Source organism: Budorcas taxicolor, chromosome 15 (genome assembly GCF_023091745.1).
Source record: "Budorcas taxicolor isolate Tak-1 chromosome 15, Takin1.1, whole genome shotgun sequence".
Lineage (NCBI taxonomy): Eukaryota > Metazoa > Chordata > Mammalia > Artiodactyla > Bovidae > Budorcas > Budorcas taxicolor.
This window is the reverse complement of record NC_068924.1, coordinates 59466021-59480858: the sequence shown is the minus strand read 5'-3', so window position 1 is coordinate 59480858 and position 14838 is coordinate 59466021. Positions and strand designations below refer to the sequence as shown.

The following is a 14838-nucleotide window of genomic DNA, read 5'->3' as shown; positions in this document are numbered from 1 at the left end:
TGAGTGCATTTGTTGTCTTTTTACCTTCTGTCTCCATGAGTCCTTCTGAAAAACATCCCACTTCTTTTTGGAGAATTTCTTTCCCCTCCAGCCATAGTCTTGGTGGGGATGATATATCCAAGTGCCTGCCTTTCTCCTGGGGAGTCACAGCAGCTGTTAGAGGCTCTTTGTGCCAAATCTTTCCTGAATCACTCAGATGCAGACAGGAGGTGGACTTAATGGCCTCAGCTTGGTCTGTGGCTGTACTCTCTAGGACTTTGACTCTTGAACAAGTGATACAGGATTGAAGAGACTTTGGGGCTGAGTTATCCCGGCGGCAGAACCACAACCACACTATTTATGCTGCAAGATATTTCTCTAGTTCCTGGTTCCTAGCTCTTTTCATATTCTTTTCTTGATTCCTGCTTCCTGACCAAGTGTTACAATCCATCCCCAGGTGGTTTAAAACAACAACAAAGACAATAACATCATTTTGCTCAAGACTCTGCACTCAGGCAGGACTCAGCAGGGAGAGCTTGTTTCTCCTCTACTCATTTTTATCTGCGGTGGCTTAAAGGCAGGGCTTGAAGGTGTGCTCACATGTCCGGCATCTGGTCAGAGAAGACCAACCAGCTGGGGACCAGAACAGGTGGGTCTCTTTGGGCATGTCTTATGATCTTCCCATATGTGGTAACTTTAGGGAGGCCAGACTTCTCATGTGGCAGTTCAGGAACCAATGATCCGCAGAGAAGCCGACCTAGCCTCAAAAGTCATGCGATATCACAACTGCCACGTTCTTGATTGAAGCAATGCGACAGTCCATCCACATTCAAGGGGAAAGAACTCAGATCCTCTCGTGAGCTGGCTTCCCTCATAGCTCAGTTGGTAAAGAATCTGCCTGCAATGCAGGAGACATTGGTTTGACTCTTGGGTCAGGAAGATCCCCTGGCAACCCACTCCAGTATTCTTGACTAGAGAATCCCATGAACAGAGGAGCCTAACAAGCTACAGTCCATGGGATTGCAAGAGTCAGACACAACTTAGCAAGTAAACCACCACCACCACCACTCAAGAGTACCAAACATCACATTGTAAGAAGAATGGGATAGAATATATATTCAGTTCAGTTCAGTCACGCAGTTGCGTCTGACTCTTTGTGATCCCATGGACTGCAGCACACCAGGCCTCCCTGTTCATCACCAATTGCCGGAGTTTACTCCTGTCCATTGAGTCAGTGATGCCATCCAACCATCTCATCCTCTGTCATCCACTTCTCCTCCCACCTTCAATTTTTCCCAGCATCAGGGTCTTTTCAAAGACTTTTCAAAGAATATATATTAGTGCAATAATTTTCAGAAAATTTAACTCACCACCCTGAGCCTTTGGATTGATGTAATCCTTTTACTTTTCAATAAACTCCCTGTTGCTGATCTTAACCAGGGTCAGATTCTATTACTTACTAAAGGATCCCAGTCTAATAGAGTAAGGATCTGTTTTATTAATCTCTGAGCAATTAAATGCCACTTTAATGTTGGATATTTAATTAATATCATCATCCAAAGGTTGGTACTTGTTCATTAATTAATTACTAGACACACCTGCATGACTCAGAAGCCAGCTTTGTTTCACTGATGAATGATTTCAACTATTTTATCAGGCTTCCCTCCATTGCTGCAAAACAGACACAATTATAAGAAAATAGCTGAGGCAGAGAAAGGTTATTTGGTTTATCACAGATGGCAATGGGAAGTGCAATGCTTCCAGAAACAGACCCAGAATTTTCATTCCCTTGGCCAAGCTGGAATATTAAATCACATAGAAATACCAGGAAAAGATAAGCTACATGAACCAGTGATTGTTGGCACTAAACACTCTAGTGAGTTCAAAGAGCCCTTAGGGCCTGTTGTTTATTTGGAAAACCAGGGGGGAAAAAAGTAGTGAGAGAATGGCAGGATAGAAGCCTAGCTACATATTATCTTATGATTTTATCTTAAACAGGCTTGTTTGAAGAATTTACATGCTAGGGGTGCATGAGTTTATGTATATATGTGTTTCAAACATTTAATCCTTTTTATAAAAAAGCTTCAGGGCATGCGTACACATATGAAATAACAATACATGTGCCATTAAATATTATCAGTCGGTCATCAAAATGGTATTCTGAAAAGAATTTTAACATAAGAGCACATAAATGTCAGAAAAGCAAGTTAGAAAAATAACTAATGATATAATTAACGTGTAGACTCTGATGCTGCTTTACTAAAGGTGAAAATGTTAAAATAAATAAAGCAGTAAGAGAATAAGCATGTTGTTTCTAGGAATATTCCATCCCTCCTTCTGGAACTTATTAGTCAATTTCCCTAAGATGCCTAAAGGGTCTAGAAGTTTTTTTTATGTAATTGTGTGATTGACCACCTATACTTTCAAACTCTTTTTATTAATGAAGTTCTTGGAGATAGAAGAGAAAAATATATGCCTGTGATTTCAGCTACCGAAATTTTTTTCAGGGTTTAGGTTTTACCTTTTAGTGTTCAAATATTATATTTTCATCTAGTCTTAATCCATCCATCTCTCTCTGTCTCACACACACACACACACACACACACACACACACACATTCCACTTCCACCTCTTTTCCTCTTTGGTTCTCTTCCAGAGGCCGCCCTTTCAGTGACAGACATCTCCCTGGGCTGTTCTTTGTGACCACCAGCCGCATTATGAGAACTGTTTGGTCTGGCTTTTCTTCATGCCTGTCAAAGGCCATAGGGTGTTGGGGTCTGAAAATATAGCCAGCATCAGTATGGACCCCAGAGACTCCCAACACATCTCAATACAGCTTTCAGTGATCTCCATTTTCCGCATAGCATTTTGGTTTTGGATGATACACCTCATCTGAAGAGAATTATATTGACCAGCATCTTAAGTGAAAAGGCTTGTTCAAACAGAGAATTACCTCTAATACCTTGTTTTTTTAAATTCTCCATTATGAATAAAATCACCGCTAAACCTCAAGAAAAATCATAAACATTCCTTTCAGAAGTACAAATGGGCTAAAACCTTTGATTTGAAAACCCCTGTGGCCCCAGCACTTTAAGCCACCTTGCAGAAAATCCTATGTGTGTAAAAACACTTGTTAGGACTATTTTCCCAAAGAAATGATTATTAAGGGTTAGTAGAGAAACACCTTTCTATCGACTAATTTTGGAGTCACTTTATTCATTGTGTATGTTTATCTAATATTATTAGCAAGTTGTTGCTGGATTCTAATGTATTAATTCTGTGCAGCAGTTAGGATTTTTTGTGCTATGTTAGTGTGAGTTTCCTTTTAAAATGCTATGTTTTTACCCTTGTTTAAGCACAGTGCCAAAGAACTAAAGGACATACATAACTCTCTATCTATCATCTGCATTCCCTTTGCATTAGGTGTAACACTGGCACAAAAATCAGAGCCTGAGCTCCAATTTTTCCAGCTGTCTCTGTCACCCTGTGATCTTTCGGTACAAATTTTCTAGCCTGTTTGAAAAGACAGCCTTCTACCCTCTTCTTTGATTGTGCTTAGGCATTTGGCCAGCCTGAGACATGGATTAATATGAACAGAATCATAGAGTTTTCTGAACATAAGTCATTTATGTGTGTTTAGTGACAGATACCAAGCAAGGAAAAGGCAGACCGCAGTTGCCTTTGTATAGAGTCTGGGTAGGTTTTGATTTCACTCAGAGTCAAGAACAAAGCAACCTCTGACTTTTCCTCAAACTCAGTCCGTATGGAATGACTTCTAATGACTTCACGAACTGCTAGCCTTCAGATGACTGCCGCGTTTTTTTCGCTTTTTAAGTTTCCTCCTTCTATGACGTTTTATGATTATACCTTATGGTGCAGTTCTATTTTTGTTCTTCATGATTTTCTGCGTGCTTTAAGTCTAGAGGGAATTTTTTTTTTTTAAATCATTTGGCCAGCATCAAATGTGCTTTTCAGTTTGGGGTGATGTGGAGCGAGGCTTTCAGTACCGTGCCAACACCAAACATGGCATTCCCTGTTGAATGAGCCAAATCCGTCCCCGGAGTCTGAATAATTTAGAGGAGACGTGATGTCATTGTCTACTTAGAGATAAATGGAAAGGAGTCTGGGCGTAGACTTTTAGAGTGGCCTTTGTAATAACAGTAATTAAAAAGAGCATTACCTCATATATTTAAACTTTTTCTACATACCATGTGCTTTTCTCGTTTTTACTCAATATTACTCAAAAAGGGCTAGTAGTTCTGTTTCATTATTTTTGAAGTACTGTTTGATGACACTGGTTTTAACAGTTTCTCACAGTTCACTGCTTCAGTTTTCATCAAATTAGATTTCTAGTTACACTAGACATTTTCATCATCAGTTTCCATATGGCTCAAAGATATGCAAGGACCAGTTAGCTAACAGCAAATTTGGATACCAGATAATAGCTGCTGTAGGACACGTTTTTCTCTTAGCACAGCCTTTTCTAAAATGAAAATCTTATACTCCACCAGGCAAACCCCTTGACACCCAAACACACTCATATTTCTTTAACTAAATTAGCTTATGCATATGGGAAAGGTCGAGGATCATCATAGACTATTTAATTTTGATGTGAATATCTAATAATAAGATAAACACTGTCCATATACATTTTCATACACTTCAGTTCCCAGCTGGTGGAAACGCAGCAGTTGTACAATTTGCCAAAGATCTGCCAAGCTCCAAAGGATTCTGAGATCCTCCTTCCCTTAAGTTCTACAACTTTCCCAAGTTATTGTCATCACATTTTGAACCTCCTGTTGTCAAATGAATGCTACAGATTAGGGCTTATTATATATTCTAGACAGCTCTGAAGTATGCAAATAAGTGTTATATCAACAAGTGGTGGTAAAGTTAAATATCAATTAGTCATCATTCTCAACAAATGATTGGCTTGTTTCGCTTATGAATTTAAACAACATAAATAACCAAAACTGATTGCAGCTAGCAAAATGTAAAATCCCTAAATTGCTTTTTATAATATTGCCTTTGCCTCAAAAATTATTTTTTATTAATAATATGACAATACATTAAATGTAAATCTTTTGATCTTTCAAAGATCAATCATTCCTACAAATGTGAATATCAGAAAGATTTTCTTAAAATGTTTTAAGATTACCGAATCCTATATCTTTTAATCTCTATGATCACAATGGGGCTTCCCAGGTGGTGCTAGTGGTAAAGAACCTGCCTGCCAATGCAGGAGACATAAGAGACACAGGTTCGATCCCTGGGTTGGGAAGATCCTCTGGAGGAGGGCAAGGCAACCCACTCCAGTATTCTTACCTGGAGAACCCCATGGACAGAGGAGCCTGGCAGGCTATGGCCCATAGGGTTGAAAAGAGTCAGGCAAGACTGAAGCGACTTAGTCTGTGCACATGATTATAATATGTGTGCAGTGTCCTGAAAAGGAGTATGAACTGTTGGTATTCTAAACTTATAGAATGCATAACACTTCTTTTAATGAAAGTTCTAGTCTACAGAGCCACAGAACAATGTTTAATGACATGGGGAAATATTCACAGTATCTATTTAGTTGAAAGAACAGGTTATATAGGTAATAGGACATGAGGAAGAAAGGGGAACTTTTATTTCCTAATGTACTTTAGTCTTTAATTTATTTACAATGGCTTATATTAATTTTGTATTAAAAAGATTTAGAAATGGATTACAATACTGTACAATAATTACTTGATATATATCATGCATTTTTAAAGTTAGTTTTCTTAAAAAACTAACTCATTTAATCTTTGTAACAGCTCTATAAAGTAGGCACTATTAATATCTCCTTTTTACAAATGAGGAAACCCAAGGCACAGAGGGTTTAAGCAACTTACCCAGGGTCACACAGGTAGTGAAAGGCAGAGATGGGATTCCAGTCTTGCTTTGCCCTCAACTACTACAATATACACTTAACTACATTTCCAATTTTACTTCATTTTTGGTAAAATACATTTGACTTAAAACTGTATAGCCAAAAGTCAACAGTGAACAACTCTAAATGATAAAATTATAGTTATTTTAAATTTTTTTTCTTTTTGCTTGTCTGTATTTTCTGTTTTCACAAAATAATAAATAGAAAAAGAAAAAATATTGAAGAGGAAAGAAATAATCTTTTTATAGTTCCTTCTGTAGTGAGCATGATTATAGTGCTGTGATTTTTTTCAAAAACTGCCCTCCTGTAAGCCTTCTTTTTATTTTAGTATCTGGTAAAACCATGTCCTGAAGATCTTGGCTATTCTTCTGTTTTCTTGTGTACAGATTTTGCTTTGTTTACAAATGATCACTATGGGGAATCATGAGGACAGAAGAAAAAACTGATGGAACTTTCAAAATGTAGAAATGCCAAGAAAGGGGCAAATTTAGAAAACATGCTTGCCATTATGAATGTCCTTAAATGTGTGTATATATTTCCATTGCCTGCTTTCTTGGCAGTCTGACTTGCTAATGACTTAGCTTGCAACAATCAGGAACCCACCAACGAGAATACCTTCACAACGGGTTGGTGAAGACTGCTTGGGTCCACATGGAATAATCCTGTACCAAAAGAGCAATATTCTTACTTGTATTTCCTTTGAAAGGATATCTGCTTCTTTGAAGATTTCACTTAAAACACAGCCATATTTTAAGAATCACTTAGACTATTGTTTGGAATATTGAATAGAAATGAACTAGTTCCAGTGAGGACAGACGTGGAATTGATGTAGCATCTGCAAAAAAGCAGAAATACACTTACCTCTTGCATTTATATTTCATACAAAACAAGACAAAGTCCATATGTGGACCAAAAATAGGTGTGGGACACTGAAGGAGGGATGATGTTTTAGAATCTGTGTGTTTGAAAAAAAGATTAGTGACATTTTATGCTAGTATTTAATACTGAAGTTCTTCATGACAAGATGGGATCCCAAAAGGATGTAGAGAATAGAATGAAGGTGGCTTGGAGACAGAAGAAGCCTGACCTGTGAGGGGAATGAAGGATTTAATAAAAGAAGTCATCAGGTAAGTATAGCTCTCAGCCTCTCTGGGCTGGGTACTACCGTGCCTTCAGACAGTATTTCAAGATTCGTAATCTTTGCTCTGGGGCTTCCCTGGTAGCTCACCGGTAAAGCATCTGCTTGCCAATGCAGATGAGGGTTGATCCCTGAGTTAGGAAGATCCCCTAGAGAAGGAAATGGCAACCCACTCCATTGAACCCAACCCACCGAAAAATCTCATGGACAGAGGAGCCTGGAGGGCTACAAGTCCATAGGGTCGTAAAAGAGTCAGACATGACTTAGAGGCTAAACAGCAACAAAACTTTGTTTTATTACATGAAGTGTATTCAAATCTCTTAAATCTATTCACATCTCTTCATGCCTTACCTCCTCCAAACTGTTTTGCTGGAGGTTACCATCATCTTCAACCTAATGACTGTTAGAGCTTACAAATGACTTCCCAAAATTGACCCTAGACCCCTAAAATCCATTCTCCAGGCTGGGGCAAGAGTGGCCTTTGCAAAACATAAATCAAAGCATGTTAGCCTTTCTACTTAAGATCCTTAAACAGCTTCCAGGAGCCCTCAGAATAAAGTCAAACATCGTCAACAGAGCCTTAGCTATGACCTTCAAATGTTTTTAACTTGGCCCTTTAGTTCAGGCTTCTGCCTACAGAGCTGTGTACAGATCCCTTTTGAACTCAGCAACCTGCCAGACTGCTTCTCTTTTCTATGACATCCTTGCATTCCTTTCCTCACTCTGAGAAGGAAAAGTACCCCTACTTTAAGTTTTATTGGTACCTGTTGCCTCTCCTTTCCTTAGGTACAATTTTCACTTGTGTGATTATTTAAAGCCAGTCTCTCATCAGGCTCATTAGATTACATACTTCATAGTGTGGGAGAAAACTTTCACTTGTTTGTACCATAAGATCATCAGCATGGTTTTGAGTACTCTGCCTGTCACAGAGCACAGCCTATAAAATATTTAATAAATAATCGAACCATAACATTAATAATACTGAAAGAAATGGAGTTTAGAGTCTGCTGGTCTCTCAAAGTCAATTTTTTAAAACTGTGTTTATTCATTTATTTTTGCTGAGAAGGAAAATTACATTATATGTTGCTTACTCAAAATATTGATATATCTTAAACTAGCTTGTCAAATTGAATTATTAAACTTGAAACCCCCCACATACATTTTCTTTAATCAGGTTATTATGGGTCTTCTACACTGCCCATCTTTCAAAAGAGATTACTTTGGCTTTTACTTCAATGAGATTGCTCATCTTCCACCATGACAAGCCTATCTCAAGTGCCACTAAATTCCATCCCACATTTCCAGAATTGGGACCATGATATAGGAAGGACCCAGCAAACACTAACTGACAACAGAGATCATGCAAGTTTGTTAGGATGGAAAACATACCAGCATATGCTCAGTATCTTGCTCAGACTTTTTTGAAATTGATTATTAGAGTTATTATCACATAAATAATATTCATTTGCTTTGTGGGGGGTTTCAAGTTTAATAATTCAATTTGACAAGCTAGTTTAAGATATATCAATATTTTGAGTAAGCAACATATAATGTACTTTTCCTTCTAAGCAAAAATAAATGAATAAATACAGTTTTAATACTATATGCTTAGTAAATATGGTAAGAATTAGTGAGTGCTTTGCAAAATTTTAAGATTTTCACTTCCTCCATGTTTATTACTTAAGCTGCTGGCAAAGATGGTTCAGATTTAGTCTTTCTAAGATAATGCTTATAAAATTTATTTTATGATACAAAATTTCACCACTTCTAGTGTTTCTTGAATCTTTCTTAGTCACACACATTTTTATTGGTTAACCAAAAGGAAATTTTAAATAAAAAGGACAAAAGCCATTATTTATATATTTGTTTTGCCCACTTCAATAAGGATCTATCAAAGAATCAGGTTAAGCAGATCGCTTTCTTTTGAGACTATATCTTGGTATATTAAATATGTAAATTTTAAGATACAAATTCTTTATTTGTACATCCTGCTATATTTACAAAGAAGGCTGCCTTTAAATGGATGAGATACATAAAAACCATTAGCTTCTCCATGAGAAAATCAACTTATGAGAGAGTCTTAAGTACTATTTCATGTTTCTGAAGATGTTAACAAACCCCTTTAATTGTACTCTTTGAACTCCATAGGAAATCCTTAGCTCTTATCCTCCACACTGGTCTCAGGATGTCATTTCCATTCCTACAAATATGATATGGATTTTCCTTCATTGTGTAGTTGCTTCAACCACTCATGAATTCTCTTATTCATTTTCTCATTTATTGACTCATAAGGTTGTTTAACAAATATTTCCAAGTTTCTATTAATACTATGTGCTTAGCACAAAAGAATGAAAATCAGAAAGGAATAGAGGGCATCATTCTCCAGTTTGAAGGGGTTACAATGAAAACATTTAAAACAAATTTTAAAAAAGTAAAAACCATAGGAATTTAGAATAAAGTAAAGGTGTTAGTTGGCTCAATTTTCTAACTGTGTCATAATAGTTCTATTAACAGTCACTGATTTCTGATCATATATATCTTAAGTTTTGTTGGAAAATGATTAAAATGCAACCAACTTAAAGAAAAAAAGAGGTAAAATAGTTGATTTTTTTCTGAAGAGGAGCCACAGGGTGGAATTTTTAAGTTATACGCAAGTATCCCTGAAGTATTGGTAAGCTGTTCTTATAGGGGGAATGAAAGCCAACTCCAAATAAAGTACTGACATTTCCAAGGAAGTAGTATTCACTTTCCAGGCTTCCATGTAAGGTTCTCCCATGCTTCTACCTCTCATTTTCTTCCCTGAATGCATTCTGAAATGATATTTTAAAAAACACCGCAGCAGGCTATTTGGAAGTGTATTTGCCAGTTCCTACAATGAAATCACTGGCGAAAGAGTACAGATTTACATTCCATTAAAGGAAAAAATTTGTAATATTTGCATAGAGGCAAGCATAAACTTGGCATTTGACTTTCATCCTTCTTTTGTTTTTCATCAGAAGCAATAAAAATTGAATTTAACAACAACAACAAAAATGGATCTTATAGGCTTACTTACCTTAAAAAGAAAAAAAAAAAAAAATCCACAACTCCCAGAATATAACATTTAAAATTTGGTATAATGAGGTTTGATGTTTCAAAGCTGATGTCAAGGGACAGCCATAGTTGGCATCCAATCATTTTAAAACAAGCTTTTAGTGTAGGTAGCTATATTGGTAGAGAATATGATTTCACAAAATGCAGTATGTTCAAACACATGGGATGAGAATTATTTGAAAAGTCAGTTTCTTTTGTTCTTAATTTATTATTTAAATTCATGTATACTTCCCCAGCTTTTTATTTTGGTAGACAAATGGAAATAAAAATTCATAATCCTAATATAGGTTGGTCACTCTCAGTAGGTAACTGATTAGCAGAGACACAGAAAGGTGGACTTCTTCCTATACTACATGTTACAATTTTAAGCTATTTGCCTCAATTTCTCCCCACTCAATTAAATAATAATTCTTCACCAACTTTGCAAAGATCACTGGCTTGATTTTTTAAAATATCATTAAGTATCCTATAAAATGTGCCACTAAAGTAGAACAGGTTATTATTTTTTGTGTGTACATTATTTAGATCTGGGATCACGTACAAACTAGTTTTGTTGTTTTGATTAACTATCAAGGTTTTTTTTTTTTTTTAAGGAAGGAAACCACAGAAATGATTTGGCTGGTGCAGATTTAAATCAGTCAAAATCAGTTGAAAAATTTTAACCATTTAGATAAGGAGTATACTGCTAACTCACAGAATAAAGAAAAGAAAATCAAGCATTTCTTCAAAAACATGACTCCAGTCAATGTTTGCTGCTGGACTGGAAATCAAAAACAAAATACAAAAGGTCCATCCCCCTGCCCATCTTTGATGTTCTTTTAAGCCAGTGCTCCTTGCTGTGGTTTATGCTGGGCAAGGAAAGTAACTGTCCTATGGTTCCCAGCACATTTGACAAGGACGGACACTCTGGACATACAGTACAACAAAATAAATACATTAGCAAGACCTTCTCCCGTTCATTTCAGCTCAGGCATAAGACATAGCTTACTTCAAGTGCCAGGAAAGTCCATTGTAAAAGGGACATGTTTTCAAGTGAATTCCCTTTGATCTTTTTTATAGGGGCTCCTACCAGCCTCTCTCCCTTCCTCCCCTGACCTTGGAAACCAATTAGTCTCCACACAGAGGCCACAGACTAGGTTGCAATGGCTCCTTTTCATTTTTAGGGGATATAATTTCAGCCAGGATGTCTAGTCCGTTGTCACATAGTATACCTAGCACACTTCACCCTCTCACACACATCCACTGGATTTCCCTTTGGAGAATACCTAGATTTTTGAGTCTGACTCCTGGGAAGGAATTAAAGCTGGTTGGCATCCAAATCCTTCAACTCTGACAATGGCATAACATCACAGTGTCACCTGTCTTTCACAGTCAACGCCATCAACCAAGTTTTCTAAAAGCCTTCTCTTCCTTGTCCTCTGTCTTCCAGCATCTCAGCGACTTTTCCTTTTCTTACGTTGTATGCATACAATTCTGAAAATCTTTTCTTCCATAATCCAAAGTAGCAGGGGGAAAAAGGGGCAAACGGATTTTTACAATGTTTTTGAACTGCTTATCCTTCGGGGGAAATGTGCCCCAAAGACCAAAATGTTAACACTTAGACTCTTTGCCTCTCCTCACCTCCCTAAATTGAACCTGGAGGTGAAAGAAATTGTCAGCTGGGTTGGCCTTTTCTTTCTCAGGAACAACACTGCAGAAAGAAAGAGGTGTGTGTGCATGCGTGTGTGTGTCTGTGTGTGCAGAAAAAGGTGCATAGCTTTACCCCCATTAAAGTCTAAGCTCTGAGACGGGAGGAGACCTAGGGTCGGCCTCCCCCGTTTCGGCGCAGTGCCCGAGCCGCTCTCCTCGCCCCCAGGCAAGCTCTGCGCCCTGGAGCTGTGCCAGGACTCCAGACCGCGCCTGGCAGGTCGGTGGGTGGGGGGGCCTGAGCCCTGGGTGTTCCCTTTGCAGAAGACGCCCATTTGGAGGGAAAACTCCCTTTATTTTCCTGGGGCTCCGTAGCCCCCCTCCTGTCTCCTATCATTTTTACGCTGATCACACTCTTGATGATGAACTTGCAGCTCAGCTTCCTGCCGCCTGCTTGACCCGGGAGCACCAGCAGGCTACCGGCCTCGCCCTTAGCTCCCGCCTCCTCTCGCAACCCCGGGGCCTCGGGGCGCCAGTGGGGGCTCCAGCGGGCCGGGGCTGCAGCAGGGGCGCGCGAGGGCGCGGGGTCCCGCCGGGGAGCGCGCACGGAGCGGCGCCTCGGCCGCCCTGCTTCCTGGAGCTCTGCTCCTTTGACCCCAGTGGCAGTCCCTGTCACTGCACCGCTCTCGTTCCCTCCGGCTCGCCGCGCCCTCGCTCCCTCTCCTCGCCCCCACGCTCGCTCTCTCCCCAGATCGAGGCTGCTCGGGTCCTTTCTCCCCCCACCCCCCGCCTCCCTCTCGCGCCGCGCCCCCGGCCCCCCGCCCCAGCCCGCGGCGGGACCTTCGGGGTCGAAGGTTCTGGCCCGCCCGCGCCCCTCGCCGCCCCCGCGCGCCCCCCGCGCGCCTCCCGCCGGCTCCGGCTGCTCCGCGATGGATCGCTTGCTCGTCGGGCGCTGAAGGCATCCCCGGGACCCGGAGCGCAGCCCGGGAAAGGTAATCCGCCCCGGGAAGGGAGGCGGAGGGCGGGGGAGGGGGAGGAGGCGGCCGGGCGCCCGGTGCCGCGCGCGAGAGGAAGGGAAAAAAATGCACACACAAAGCGGAGCCCGGGTGAGAGGTGCCTTGTCAGAGGCGCGTGCGAGGGGCTTGGAGGCTGCGGACCGCGGCTGCCCCGGTGCCCCTGACAGTCGCTCGAGTCGGCGCTTTCCGGGCAATTCGGAACCCGAGGAGGGTTTTTTTTTCAACCCCCGGAGCGAAAGCGAATTCTTCTTTAGGAGCTGTCTCCCTCCCACTCCCCATCTCGCCCCTCTGCCCTTCTCCCCTCCCCCTTGCCCCCGTCCTCGGCCCCCGACCTCCCGGGGTCCCCACCTCGCCGCTCCCTCCTCCGCCGGGCTCTTTTAGCAGCGGAGGAGGGGGTGCAGGCGAGGGGCAGCGGCGAAAGCCGGGCGGCGGGGATGGGGGTGGGGACGAGGGCACGGCGAGCTGTTTACTAGAAAGTCCCGGGGTTCTGTGTTCGAGCCGCCCGGGCCTAGGCCCGGGTGCATTGTGTTGGCCCGAGCCCTGGGCGCCAGCGGCGGCCGGAGCGAGGTGCGGCGGCCGGGAAGGCGCCGCGCAGCTTTGTGCTGGGTCTGCGCTCCGCGGCCGCCCCCGGGCCGCCTGCGCGCGCGCCGCTCTCGCGCGGGGCCGTTTCTCACCCTCTCCCCGCGCTCCAACCTGGATCTCCCCCGCCGCCTCCAGTCTCCGCGATCGCAGCCTGCAGAGCGGGCCAGCGACCGGGGCTGGGCGGCAGGGGACGAACGGCCAGAAAAAGTAACCGTTGTCGCTCGATTTCTTCCCTCGGGAGGCAGGAGTTTCTTTGCTATTTACATGTAACAGGGTTGTCTTTGCAAAACCTTTGAATTCCGAGGTTTTGCGGCCTAGGAAGGGGGCATTTTTTCCGGAGATTGGGGAGGCTATTAGAATCCACCAGCAAGGAAAGAAATTAAGGATGCCCCAGTCGGCGGATTTATACCACACCCCTCCCCAGGACACCCCAAATTAAGTGCAAATGCAGGTCTTGAAAAATGTGTAATTGAGATGCTGCAAACACACACAAACAGGTCAGGGTGGGGAAAACAAAACAAAACAAAACTAAGTTAAAAGATTTCCAAAGAGGGGGGTGGAAATCCGTGGCCTCCACACCCCCTTCGAACGTTCGCTGGATCCCTCCCTTTCTTTCTCTGCCGCTCCAAGGATGCAGCCCGGCAGCTCCGGGGCAGAGAGCAGGGAGGCGCCGGCGGCCCTGGGCGCGGGTTCGGCTCTCAGGATTCGGGGATGCCAACGCGCCCTGGAGGCTGACGTCGGGGGCGTGGGGCTGTGATGCTCCAGCGAGGATGGCGCGGTGTCAGAGCCATTGGCCGCCGGTGGTCATCAATCAGTTCAGGGCTGGGGAAGCGGTAGAGAAAGAAGGACTAGCGCCCAGCGAAGCCTGGGGCCGCGAGCACCAGCGCCAACAGTGCCGGCCGCGGCGGAGACGACGGCGGTGGCAACGAGGGACTGAGCGAGTAAGGCGAGCTGGTGCTCCAGGAAAGAAGGGGGAGCTGTAGCCCGGACAAGCCGGCCGTGAGCCGGGAGGGCAGGGTGCGCGTGCGAGAGTGAATGAGTGTGTGTGTGTGTGTGCGTGTGTGGTTGCTGAGACCCCCCCCCCCACAACTGCCCACCGTAGATTTAAAACAAACACACCAATCCAAAGTAGAGAATTCCGCACCCCCCGCCCCACCATATATAGACTCCACGCGTTGCCAGAGGCGCGTGAGAAAAGTCCTGCCCTTTCTCTCCGAAAGAATGTGCCAGCCGGGTGTCCGAAGTGCTGGAGACAAGTTCAGGTGTAAGTGCGTTGGGAGGGAGGGCGCTCTGTGGACAGAGGGCACGTGGAACTTTGTGCATCAGTCTAAAAATCTTGGCGGGGAAACCGCCCGGAAGGCTTCTGGGCATCGCTCCGGGATACAGGGATGAGTAACATGGGCATAAAAGAGTAAGGGCGTAAGTTGAGAAAGCACTCGATCTGTGCGGCAGAGGGAGGAGAGAGCGAAATTTGGCGGAGTTGGAGCGGG

At 42.8% G+C, this 14838-nt stretch overlaps 1 protein-coding gene across 1 annotated transcript in view; it reads left to right on the top strand.

Annotated features, from left to right (window-relative positions):
• Positions 1 to 12624: 12624 nt before the first annotated feature.
• The window catches only part of MPPED2 (metallophosphoesterase domain containing 2), a 208154-nt gene continuing 205940 nt past the window's right edge, over positions 12625 to 14838 (top strand). Inside the window, exon 1 of the mRNA XM_052652834.1 lies at positions 12625 to 12742. The gene's annotated coding sequence lies outside the window, so the exon portion shown is untranslated. The remainder of the gene's footprint in view (positions 12743 to 14838) is intronic.